The sequence below is a fragment of the Helianthus annuus genome, chromosome 9, assembly GCF_002127325.2.
Source record: "Helianthus annuus cultivar XRQ/B chromosome 9, HanXRQr2.0-SUNRISE, whole genome shotgun sequence".
Lineage (NCBI taxonomy): Eukaryota > Viridiplantae > Streptophyta > Magnoliopsida > Asterales > Asteraceae > Helianthus > Helianthus annuus.
The window spans coordinates 155,668,964-155,681,436 of NC_035441.2; the positions used below are offsets into that span (position 1 = coordinate 155,668,964).

At 39.1% G+C, this 12,473-nt stretch overlaps 1 pseudogene; it reads right to left on the bottom strand.

Annotated features, from left to right (window-relative positions):
• Positions 1-5,513: 5,513 nt before the first annotated feature.
• Positions 5,514-10,247, bottom strand: LOC110901519 (annotated as a pseudogene).
• Between the last annotated feature and the right edge of the window lie 2,226 nt (positions 10,248-12,473).

Genomic DNA, 12,473 nt, shown 5'->3' on the forward strand with positions numbered 1-12,473 from the left:
CCAGTGAACTGCTCATGGCCAACCTTATTTATAGCTGATTTTTGGGTCTTACGCGGCCCGCGTAAGTCCTTTCTTGATCCTTACGCGGCCCGCGAGGCCGCCTAGTCTACGTGTAGGGCTTAAGTGTCACGAGTAGGTGTGCCAGATGGACAACGCGTGGCCCGGATGCTTATCCGGTCAAATCTTAAGTTGACGCAGCCCGCGTAAGGCCATGCTTAACCTTTACGCGGCTCGCCTGAAGGTCAAATTTCTTGTTTTCTTGGTTTTTCATGCACGTTAGGGTTTCAGGGGTCCAGGTTTTCACTTATGGGTCATTTAGGGACATTTTTGGCAGTCCTTACACCCATTTTCTGGAATGTCAACTGAAGCTTGTTTTCTTGTTTCACCACTTTCAAATTTAACATATTCTTTGTGAACTTCTGGTCTCTGGTGTTTTTGTCTTTGTACAATTCGTTTTCATTGAAGATGACATTTTTGCTTATGATTACTTTTCTGCCTTCATTATCCCAGAGCCTGTAACCCATTTTTTCTTACCCGTAACCACTGAATGTGTACTTCTTGGACTTTGAGTCTAACTTATCCCTGATCACATGCTTCTCGCCCTCTCATTCAGTGTTCTGTTCATTCTCTTAGCTACACCATTCTGCTGAGAAATTCCTGGAACTGTCCTGATTATCTTTATCCCTTTCTTGGCACAATAGTCAATAAACATCTTGCTTATATATTCACCACCATTGTCCGACTTTAAGCACTTTACCTTCAAATTAGTTTCATTTTCAACAACGGATTTCCATATCTTAAAAGCATCAAATATATCAGATTTATGTTTAAAAAAATAGACCCATACCTTGCATTTTGAATCATTAATGAAGGTAACATAGTATCTCAAGCCTCCTAGAGTTGAAACTAATGTTGGCCCTTATACATCCGAGTAAACAAGCTCCAACTTCTGAGCTTTCGGTGTCCTCCCTGTCTTCACAAAAGTGACTCTCATTTGTTTACAAAGGACACAAGAGTCACATAATTCAGTTTCCACTTTCTTCAAATCTGGAAACTTCCTTTTCTGAGCCAACATCTTCAATCCCTTCTCGCTCATAGGTCCAAGTCAGTTGTGCCATAAATTAGATGGACTCCGACTGGTGGTCATGGCATGAACACCTTCGGCATAAATCTCTGCCATGTATAGAGTTTCTTTCTTCTTTCCTTTGGCAATCACCAAGTTGCCTTTGATCACTTTCCATTGTCCACCCTCAAAGTAGATATTAAACCATTCATCGTCCAATTTACCAACTGAAATCAACTTTCTCCTCAAATTAGGAATAACCCTGACATCTTTCAGCGTCCATATAGTTCCCAATGAGGTCTTCAAGTTTACATCTCCAATACCCGTAATATCAAGCATTTGATCATCGGCTAAACGAACTTTACCAAAGTTACCTGTTCGTAGATTCTTGACCATATCCTGGCATGAGATAGCATAGAAAGAAGCACCTGAATCCATAACCTAGGATTCCACTGAATTCTCAACACAACATATGAGAGCATCTCCTGATTCTTCAAAGGATACACTGTTTACTTCTTTCTTTGCAGCTGGTTTTGTACATTGGCTTCTAAAGTGACCTTTATCTTTGTAGTTCCAACATTCAATGTCTTTTCTGTTCTTTGACTGCCCCATTTTTCTGGACTTTCACCTACCTTGATTATGTCCGTTATCATTTCTTCTTCCTCTACTTTCTGTGTGGAATAAAGAACTTGAAATAGAAGTATCACCATTGCTTCTCCGTCTGATATCTTCATTTATAATCAAGTCACAAATACTCTCAAAAGTGAGGTTAGTAGTGCCAGATGCGCTACTAACAACTGTAACTGTGCCTGACCAACTGTCGGGCAAAGATGATAAAAGGAAAAGCGTTTGTATTCCATCATCAAACTTTATTTCAACCGAGGCTAAATGAGAGATAATCGAGTTAAACTCGTTTATGTGAGAGGTAACCGACATGCCTTCCTTCATCTTGGTGTTAACCAATTGTTGGATGAGGAATACTTTGTTTGAAGCAAAAGGTTTTTCATACATGTTAGACAAAGCTTTTAATACACCATACGTAGTTGTTTCATTGACAATGTTATATGCAACACTCTTTGCCAAGGAAAGCCTAACCACACCCAAAGCGTGTCTATCCAACAACTTCCATTCTTCATCATACATGTCATCCGGTTGTTGTCCCAACATAGGCAAAGGCAAACCCTTTTGATACAACAAATCCTCAATTTGCATTCTCCAAAATCCATAATCACTACCAGCAAACTTGTCAATCTTGATTTTACTATCTTCTGCCATTTTAACGAACAAATAATTATCAACTGCTACAAACTAAACGAGTTCGTACGGCTAAAGGATAACTATACTAGTGGAATCAATTAAAAGAAACGAGTTTCGAGCTTTAAATGGGGATGAAAAAATAATGGTAGATGATGAGATCAATTTGTTCAAGATTGAGGGACTTCTTTGCAAATAATGGAAACTTGATTAGAAAGAAAAAAAAAGAACGGTAGTTCTCTTCTTCTCCTTCCTGTGCGACCTTGCTCCCACAAACTTCACAAAATTAGGCAACTCAAGTGTAGAATTGAAACCAGTCTTTGATTTTGGAACCCTAGATGCGATATTCAGCAACAATGGTCTCTAATTAGGAACCCTAGGTGGTGGCTATGCTAGCGGCGGGGAGATGAACGGCAGCGGCGGCTACTGGGTTACTGAAATCCTAGTCATGATCTAAAGCAACGACGATGAACAACGTCTTCAATCGGAACCCTAGTCCCGACAAGTATCTTCTTCTTCACCTCTGTTTGTTGCTAGTTCAAGTGAATCAAGAGCCTGAGCTCTGATACCAGTTTTCAGATATCACACGAACACTAGAACAATATGCAACAAGCTCACACACTCACACACTCTAAATCACAAGAACAAGAACAAGAACACGAGATTCATAGTGGTTTGATCAAGCTTGATCTACATCCACTTTCGATAACTAGTTCTCTCTTTGTATTAGGTGCTCCAAGTGTACAGATACAAGAATCAGAAGTATTTATAGGGTACAATTAGGTTACTGAATTTAATAATATATCTTCATCAGACTAGAGGAACAATCCTCTGTCTAGAGAAATAATCCTCTGCTCGAGTCAAATCTTCCATAACCCAACATTCTCAGCAGCTTCTTGTAGCTCCAATGCAAACTATAGTCCCCAAACTACTTCATACATTGCTGGCCTTTCACTTCTTTCATCTTTCAAGACACTAATTGCCACCTCTCCAAACATCTTTAAACACTTGGGTGCAATCACACTCCTTACATTTGGATCAATTATTTTGTTTAGGGTCGCTTTCTGGTAACAAGATTTCCCCCAGTCTACCAAATTCACTTCTTCTTTGGCAGCCTGGAATGTATAACAGGTCTTGCACACAAGACTTCAAGCAAAATAACTCCAAATGAGTACACATCAGATTTCTTCGTGAGTTGTTGGCTCCGGTAATATTGGGGATCTAGATACCAAATACTACCCTTCACCACTGTGCTAACGTGGTTTTGTGTTTGGTCTCTAGGCCGCAGCTTTGACAAACCAAAATCAGATACCTTAACTACCCAATTTTGATGTAGTAAGATATTGTGGACTTCCAAACCGTTTAAGTAAGCATCGTGATATTCTTGAGAAGCACCATTAGGATGCATTGCGACCCGCAAATCTGTCTTGCCTCTACTGCCACCGGAGCCATTTAAAAACACAATGTAATCCTTGAATATAGGATACCCGCTACCTTGAGTTAAATAGAACAGATCAATTTCATCGTCAACTGTTGATTATTAATGAAGATCGTGAAAACAACTTCACTACTTGTATTGTATTGTGGTATAGTGTTGCAAAAATGGAGCCTAAGATTGTAAAAAAAAAAACCCAGAATCTACGTGGAGCTTGGTTTAAAAAAGCGGGAAGCGCACAAAAGCAATGAGGTCTAAAACTGATTTTTAAAAAGCGAAGCGTAAAAGCGGTGAACTTTTCATACGCAATGCGCAAAGTGATTATATAATTTATTTTATATATACCATAAGTGTTTAGGATCCAATACCTATGATTTATCTATAATTAAGCTTTATATATATGTTTTAAAATGAAAAAAACATAAATGTACAACATAAAAAGCCTGTTGTACAACATTCAAAAGCATAGAAACACCCCATGTACAAAAAGCGTCCGCCTCAGCTGAGCCTTAGGTCGATTTTCACCCTAAAAAGCGCGCCTTAGCTGCGCTTCTTGTACATCGTGCGCCTTATGTTACACAAGGCGATGGGGTTTGCGCCTAGATGCGCTTTGCGCTTAAGCGCGCTTAAGGCATGCTTTTTTAAACCAATTAAGACGGGGAGTATCCAAGTCGGATTGTACTTGTCTGACTGATTGCCCATACTCCTTTGGGTTTGATAAACTAGCTCAGGTGCAGTATAATTCGGTGTGTCCTTGGTATATGTAATCAGTTTCAGTTGATCATAAACAGGTGTCAACCGAAAATGCAGCTAGGAAAGCACTGAAGTTGGTAAAGAGAGAGTAGCCATTGGATGATACTGAGAAATAAGATTGTTCTGGTTTGAGGTCTTATTGAAATAGGAGGTAGCACGAATATGGAATTCTGATCACCGTCCCACGTCAAGTCAGAAGTGGTGGTGGAGGATGAACCACAGTCGAGGAAGAAGCGTTCAGTGGTTTTGAATGGTTGTGCAGTGGTGGTGGTGGAGGCGAAGAGGAGGAGCACATATAAGAAGTGTAAACTGACTGTTAACATGGCGGTTGAAGAGTAGCATGATTGCTTGAATAATCATAGGAAAGTGTCAACTATGGGTGTGTTTATAAATAACAAATTATTGCAGCAGCGAAAGGCTTGTCTGTTTGCTTCAAGAGTAGACTTGAAAAGTCTTCTAGGTCTTCTCCAAGAATAATTTTAGAGTTAGTCATACGATTATACGTTGTGTGATAGGAGTTGTAATTTGTATGGAATAAACACATGCTTTTGTCAATTACTGGTTCAACCAGTCAGGTTTTGAAAACTACACTGCTTAACATGCAATCCACACAACTACATATAAATTCTATGGATGTGGTATAACCATCATAATAGTGAGTGCGGAGATGTAATTGGTGGTCCTTTGTTAACATGCAATCCACACAACTTTCCACGTAGCAAAGTACCGTGGGCTAACCTGACACTACTCTGATCCTAAGTGTCAATATACCATGGCCTAAACTAACCTGAATTATTGGTTTTGGTATCATATCCCTTGAATTGAATAGTTACATTACAACACAGTGAGCATACTTCTTGATACAATCAGACAATTAATGGCTTCAATGTTGATTTGCAACTCGTGAGTGGTTTGTAGATTAATTCTGATATAAATCTCACTTGACACCAATCAGTTGTAACCCGAGCACTCATATATTCTTAATTTACTAGAAAAGGGTAACAAGGGTTTAGGGAACAATATCACAATTGTATGAAATTTATTCATTACATGTTGCCTGTTAAACATTATTATGTAAAGGGAGAGAACCCTGGAAATTACATATAATTTGACCACAATATAACATTGATTGTTTGTGGTTTGGCTCTAAAATTCCAACTTACATGTTATCTTACAGCTGGCTTCAGAATCTCGGAGAAAACTGTTTCTGACTTGAACCCTCCATCGCTGCTACTAATCGACGATGTGCCATTTCTTATCGCGCTTGATCCTGTGAACGCATCTTCGTTTGTTGTTGGTGTTGTTGCTCTTGTCGCTCGTTGCATCAGAAACAGAAATTCTTGATTTTCAGGCACGGCTTCACCAATTGTTTTCTCAGAAGATTCTTGTAGCTCCAATGCAAACTCCAGCCCCCAAACTACTTCTTCCATTGCTGGCCTTTCATTTCTTTGCTCTTTCAAGCAACTAATTGCCACATCTCCAAACCGCCTTAAACACCCAGGTGCAATCACACTACTTACTTTTGGATCGATTATTTTGTTCAGGGTCCCCTTCCGATAACAATATTTCCCCCATTCCGCCAAACTCACCTGTTCGCTGGGCAGCCCGGGAATCAGAACCGGTCTTGCACACAACACTTCAAGCAGAACAACACCAAATGAGTACACATCAGATTTGTCTGTAAGTTTTTGGCTTCGGTAATATTGGGGATCCACGTACCCGATACTACCCTTCACTTCCGTGCTAACATGGCTTTGTGCTTGGTCATTGGGGCCTAGCTTTGACAAACCAAAATCAGATACCTTAGCAACCCAATTTTCATCCAGTAAGATGTTTGTGGACTTGACATCCCTATGAATTATTGCACGTTTTGCACCTGTGTGGAGATAATGCAACCCTTTAGCTGCACCGATGCAAATTTTGAGACGTCTTTTCCATGGCAGAGGAGGCTTGTTTGTCTTGTACAGATGTTCACGTAGAGTCCCATTAGCCATGTAATCGTAGACCAGTATCATCTCTCCCTCATCTCCACAGTATCCAATCAGGGACACTAATTGGACATGGCGTAGTTTAGACAGCATCCCTATTTCCGTATAGAATTCTTGTAAACCTTGATTGGATGATTCAGTTAGTCGTTTGATTGCAACAGTGGTTGCAGCATCGTCCATGTACCCTTTGTACACTTTACCAAACCCACCATTTCCTATGACGAAATCATCATTAAATTCATTCGTAGCTGCTTTCACTTCTCTTAGTGAGAAGCGACGACATCAATCTGATGGCAGTGTTGAATGTGAAGACTTTGATTCACTATACCCTGGCCCGTACGATGACCTGTCCTTGGAGGCACCATAATGTTTGACTCGCCTTCGTTGCTTCATAACTATGAGAACTAAGATTGACAACAAGACGAACGCTCCTCCACTACCTCCAATTATGACAGCATATGGAGGTTTCTTCTTGCTCCTTTTTACACTAGTTGTCCGCCCTGTTGGTGGGGTTGTGGAACTAAGCTCAGGGTTTGGGCTAGTGAGATTTCTATCCATGCTCAGCTTGAAGGCTTCCATACCATTCAAATAAGCATCTAAAAATAACTCAGAATGGTAGTCCGGACGGATAAGTAAAATCAAATCTTGCTTGCTTTTTCGGCCATCTAGAAATGTGAGCATTAGTGGCGACTTAGTGGCAACATGGAGTATTAGCGGCGACTTGTCCATGGATCCGTGCCCTTGTGTCTAGGTTAATACTGATCGTTGATATGAGGTATGATCAATGGCTAAGGTTTTATCAGAAAAGGCGGGGTTTTTCCCTCCCTCCCAGGGTCACTTTTTCTCAATCTCCCCCAAATTTACATTTGCAGCAAAACCCTACCAACCTCCAAAATCACGCTACCAGATCCAATCTCACTACCGTAAGCATTCTCAGTTGTAATCAACAACCACCTCCAATCTCACCACCGTATTCTGCCACTACCGAAAACCACACCACACCCACACCATCACGGACCTTTAATCCCCTACCGGACGAACCTCCACCGGACGACCACTGGAGCTTTTGTTCTCACCACCCGACGAACCCCCTTAAGGTTATCTTTTCATCTTGTTTTTTTAAGAATTCGGAATTACTTTGCAGTGTTTGATTTGTGTAATTGGAACACTATTTAGGCTCGCGTATTTTAGAAGAATATTAACTTGGAGCTGGTATATATATTGATTAAATGAAGAAGATGGATATAATTTAGGAACCCTAAATAGGAAGTTGAAAAGTCAAACTAATTGTTGGTCTTGATAGCACAAATTAATTGTTGTTCGTTTGATTTGCTTGAAATCCTGTTAAATGGAAAACAAAAGGTCAACCATTTGAAAACCTGGTGAATTGTTGATTTATGTGTGAAAAGCTGGTTGTGAACTAGGGTTGGTTGATTAGTAGATATCTGGCTACAAATACACTTGAGCATACAAAATATCTTCAATTTTGGGGAAAAAGCTTAATATGCAATTATAACACAACATATATATAATTCAGTATAATAAAGAACTTTATATTAGGACAAGTACAAAATGAACTTTATATTAGTACAAAATGAACTTTATAAACATATTTGGTTGGAGTTTTACACCGAACTCACTGCAATATTATGGCCCTTGATCAACAAAACGATAGGCACCAGTTCCGTACCGAACATTTTCGCTACCGGTACCCAGTTTTGATGATTTTCAGTACCGGTACCAGTACTACACTCATCCCTAGCCGTATATGGCTGGAAAATACGTTTGGACGTGGCTGAAAATAAAGCTGTACAGGTATGGATATATGCCGGCATTGGAGTTTTTGTTACAATTATAACCTTAAAGATAGAGGTCGGTGGCACCGACCCAATCTACCCCTAACTTTGCAATAATGTCAAAAATAACCCTGCAAATTTGTAAATGTCACTTTGGTCCCTTCAAGTTTCTAAAGTTTCGAGTTTATCCTAAAACTAACTTCTCATGTTTTTTTTTTTTTTAATTTTTATGTACGTGTCGGTATAAATTCAAGTTCATCTACGCTTTAACGTAATTTTTGTTTCGAAACGAGTCGGGTCAATTATATAATGGGTTGAACTGCCACTTGTACGTCTTAGTTATAGCTATATGCCTGTACATGACCCATATCATGAAATTATTTGTTGTGTAGCTTGAAGAACTTCGGGCTGATATCGTGGACCTGAAGGAGATGTACAGAGAACAAGTAAACACTCTTGTAAATAAGGTATTTAATTTAGCCATCAAGGTTACAATTTACATTAAACTATACATCACTAACCGAAAAAAATGTTAAATATTTTGCCCGATGTTTGATCTTTTGTAGCTCCAGGTGTTGAGTTCATCAATTGGTGCTGCTTAAAGGAGTGGTCAGTTCTTAAGGGTGCAAAAATATACTATACATTATTACAGTAAAATCATTGTTTTACCCTTCTTTTTTCCCTTGATGAAAGATCTTGTATTTTGAATGATTAGTATTTTTGTTAAATGAGTTTTTGAGAGCTTTCATGGCTGCTCATATGTTCTGTAACTTCAATTGATTTAACATACAGGGTTATAGAATTTTTTTTTTTACTATTTTGACTTTTAGTGGCGACAAATATCGTCGCTAAAGATCAATATGTCGACACTAAAAGTGAACAACCTTTAGCGGCGACTTCTTTAGCGGCGACACCTGATCTTTAGCGACGGAGTATTAGCGGCGACCCGTTAGCGGCGACAAGTCGCCGCTAAAACTCTGTTTTTCCTGTAGTGGCACAAACACAACGTAATCCTTAAATACAGGATGCCCGCTACCTCCAGCCCAATATATTACATCAGCCTGCTCCTCTGCAGTTTGATTATTAATCAAAATCATAAAGAGCATCTGACCTACTTTTGTAATATTTGTCATAATGTTGCAAAAATGGAGCCTGAGCATGTAATAAAACCCAGAATCAACAGGAAGTCTCCATGCCAGATCTTTAGACAGTCCCAAACTCCTTTGGGTAGCATAAACTGGCTCAGGTGCAGTATAATTGGGCGTCTCAGAGGTGTATGTTATCAGAGTCTCATTAACAGGCGTTTTCCCACGCACTGCTCCGTCTATGTAATTGTTATCTTGATCCCATGATGACCTGTACATACCAGTATCATCAGGTACCTGTCCCCCACCCATGTTTAGCCGGTATAAGCTTTCAAAAGCCATTTTCTCGTCAATCGTGTATCCTGTCGTCTGATCAACAAATTTCAAGTCGCTACGGTTAAAATACAAATTTCCAGGCATGGAAACGATTTCAATACCGTTGATGAAGGCATAAGAGTTGGGTGAGGGCGTAAAGGTAACGTTCAGGGTTTGTATATCTTTTACATAGATCATGAATTCCTTAACAAGGTTTGGAACAGGGGGACCATCAACTCCTGCATCGGACCGGGTCTTTGCCAGAAAGGAGGCAGTTAGGAAAGCACTGAAGTTGGTTAAGAGAGAGAAGCCATTGGATGACACTGAGAAATAAGAATGTTCAGGGTTGAGGCTGGAGTAAGTGGCAGGATAGAAATATAGGCGGAGGAATTTGGGACCTTGGGACACAGGAAATGTGTAAGTGAATGAAGAAGTGTTAAATATTCTAGCAGAAGAATAAGGGGTTTGGGGTACTGAAGAATCTGGATTGCATTTAGATGAAAATGAAGTGGCGATGATATTGGAAGGCACGAATTTGGAATTCTCATCACCATCCCATTGTTATGGACTAATACCATTGCAAGGTATGGGACTTGTCCCACATCGGTTGTATGGGCAACTGATGTGGGGTTTATATACCAAATGTGCTCTTTCACCCACCAGACTAGTCTTTTGGGTTGTGTTCTCCTGTTTGGTATGTAACATTGGTATCAGAGCCAGAACTCGGAGTGGTGGCCCACGGAGTGGTGGCCTGGAGAGAGCCAGCCGTGACCAACGAGGCTCGGAGTGGTGGCCCATGGAGTGGTGGCCTGGAAAGAGCCAGCCGTGACCAACATGGACATTGGCCCTTAAGGAGGGTCGATTGTTATGGACTAATACCATTGCAAGGTATGGGACTTGTCCCACATCGGTTGTATGGGCTCTCTCACCCACCAGACTAGTCTTTTGGGTTGTGTTCTCCTGTTTGGTATGTAACACCCATCTCCGGTCCGAAGTGGTTGTGGAGGAGGATGAACCGCAGTCGATGAAGAAGCGATCGGTGGCATGGTATGGTTGCGCAGTGGTGGAGCAGAAGAGAAGGACCACAGAAAAGAAGGGTAAACAGAAGGATAACATGGTTGTTGAAAGGGGGTATGTTTTTATAAATCATGAAAGCAGTCGTCATAATATATTTACACTTGCATCAAGAGTAGACTTGGAACGTCTTCTCGGTCTTCTCTTAGAATAAGTCCACAACTAATTATACAGTTATACGTTGTGCGTTAGGAGCTGTATAGATAGAGACATGTTTACTTGATGTTAATTTGTGTGGAACGAACACATTCTTCTGACGATTACTGGTTCAAGTTGTCATTTGTTTCAAGGAAGATGCTTTGTATCACTTTCAATAGCAAAAATAGAAAAAAAAAAAAAAAAAAAAACAAAACAAAACAGTAGAGATCTAAACTTGGGGTTAGGATTAATTATAACGTCTTCTAAAAATAAGGAATCGTAAGAAGGTCATCAAACGTACTCTAATTGACCTCAATTAAGCGGCATTGAAACTGTCTTATCAAACTCTACGATGTGAGATTTTAGGTTTTTGTTTTTAGATGTTTAGAGCATTTCTCATCCAATCCATCAAATTATACATACATTCCACTAAATACAACTCCTATATCAATATATTTTCACTAAAAACAAATACTTTTTCTCTCTCATTTTCAATTAAATAATATTATCATTACATTTTTCTCTCTCCTTCACTCACAACCACTTTCAATATATATTAAAAAAATTATACTGGGTGAACAGTGTCCCCCAAATATACAGATGAAGAGTAACATTTTCTCTCTCCTCCACTCACAACAATTTTTTATACCCTTTAGAATATAAAAACTACCCCTCACATATTTTGATGGTTTGGATGAGAATGCTCTTACTTTGTAGATTTTAGACTTTTTTTTACATTATTGTGTCTTTTTATTTATTATTGTGTCTGTTCTATTTGCTCGTTGTTTACATTATTGTGTCTTTTTATTTATTTTAAAGTCTTATCCCACCCCAAGATGCCAAACTATAATATTTGGACTACCATTTTCAACATGCCAAAAGAAAGAAGAAAAAAAAGGGTTTTTAGAGATATGGCTCTAGAGCAGCCTGTCTATTCTCTTTCATATAACACTACAAGAAATCGGACCTTTAGCGACGACCCAAAAAAGACTTTTCGCGACGAAATTCCGTCTCTGTAACCTATTGCGACCAAACTTGGTCGCAACAGGGTCGTTGCTATTGATCCGTCGTAACAGGGTGCAATTTTCATCGCTATAAAGGCGTCGCTATAGATTGACTTACAGCGACTATTTTTAGTCTCTATAGAGTTTTTACAATTTTCTGCAATTTCACCTTTAAAGACTAAATTTGGTCGCTATATGTTTTTTACAAATATAATTTTTTTTTTTCCTATGGACACTAAATTTAGTCGCTATAGGGTTTTTACAAATATAATATTTTTCTACTACAAACACTAAATTTAGTCGCTATAGTGTTTTTACAAATATAAGATTTTTCTCCTATAGAGACTAAATTTAGTCGTTATAGGTTGCAGATGGAGTGTCACTGATTGCAACTACATTTCGTCGCTATTGTTGAAAAATTTTGATATTTTTTTTTCTAATTTTCCAGGTTACCTAAATTAAAAGCTGTAAACATCAATGCGTTCAAACAACAAATTTTAAAATCAAACTAAGGTCAATTCTAATATAATAGCCATAACATCTAAATACTTAAAAGTTGCAATATATC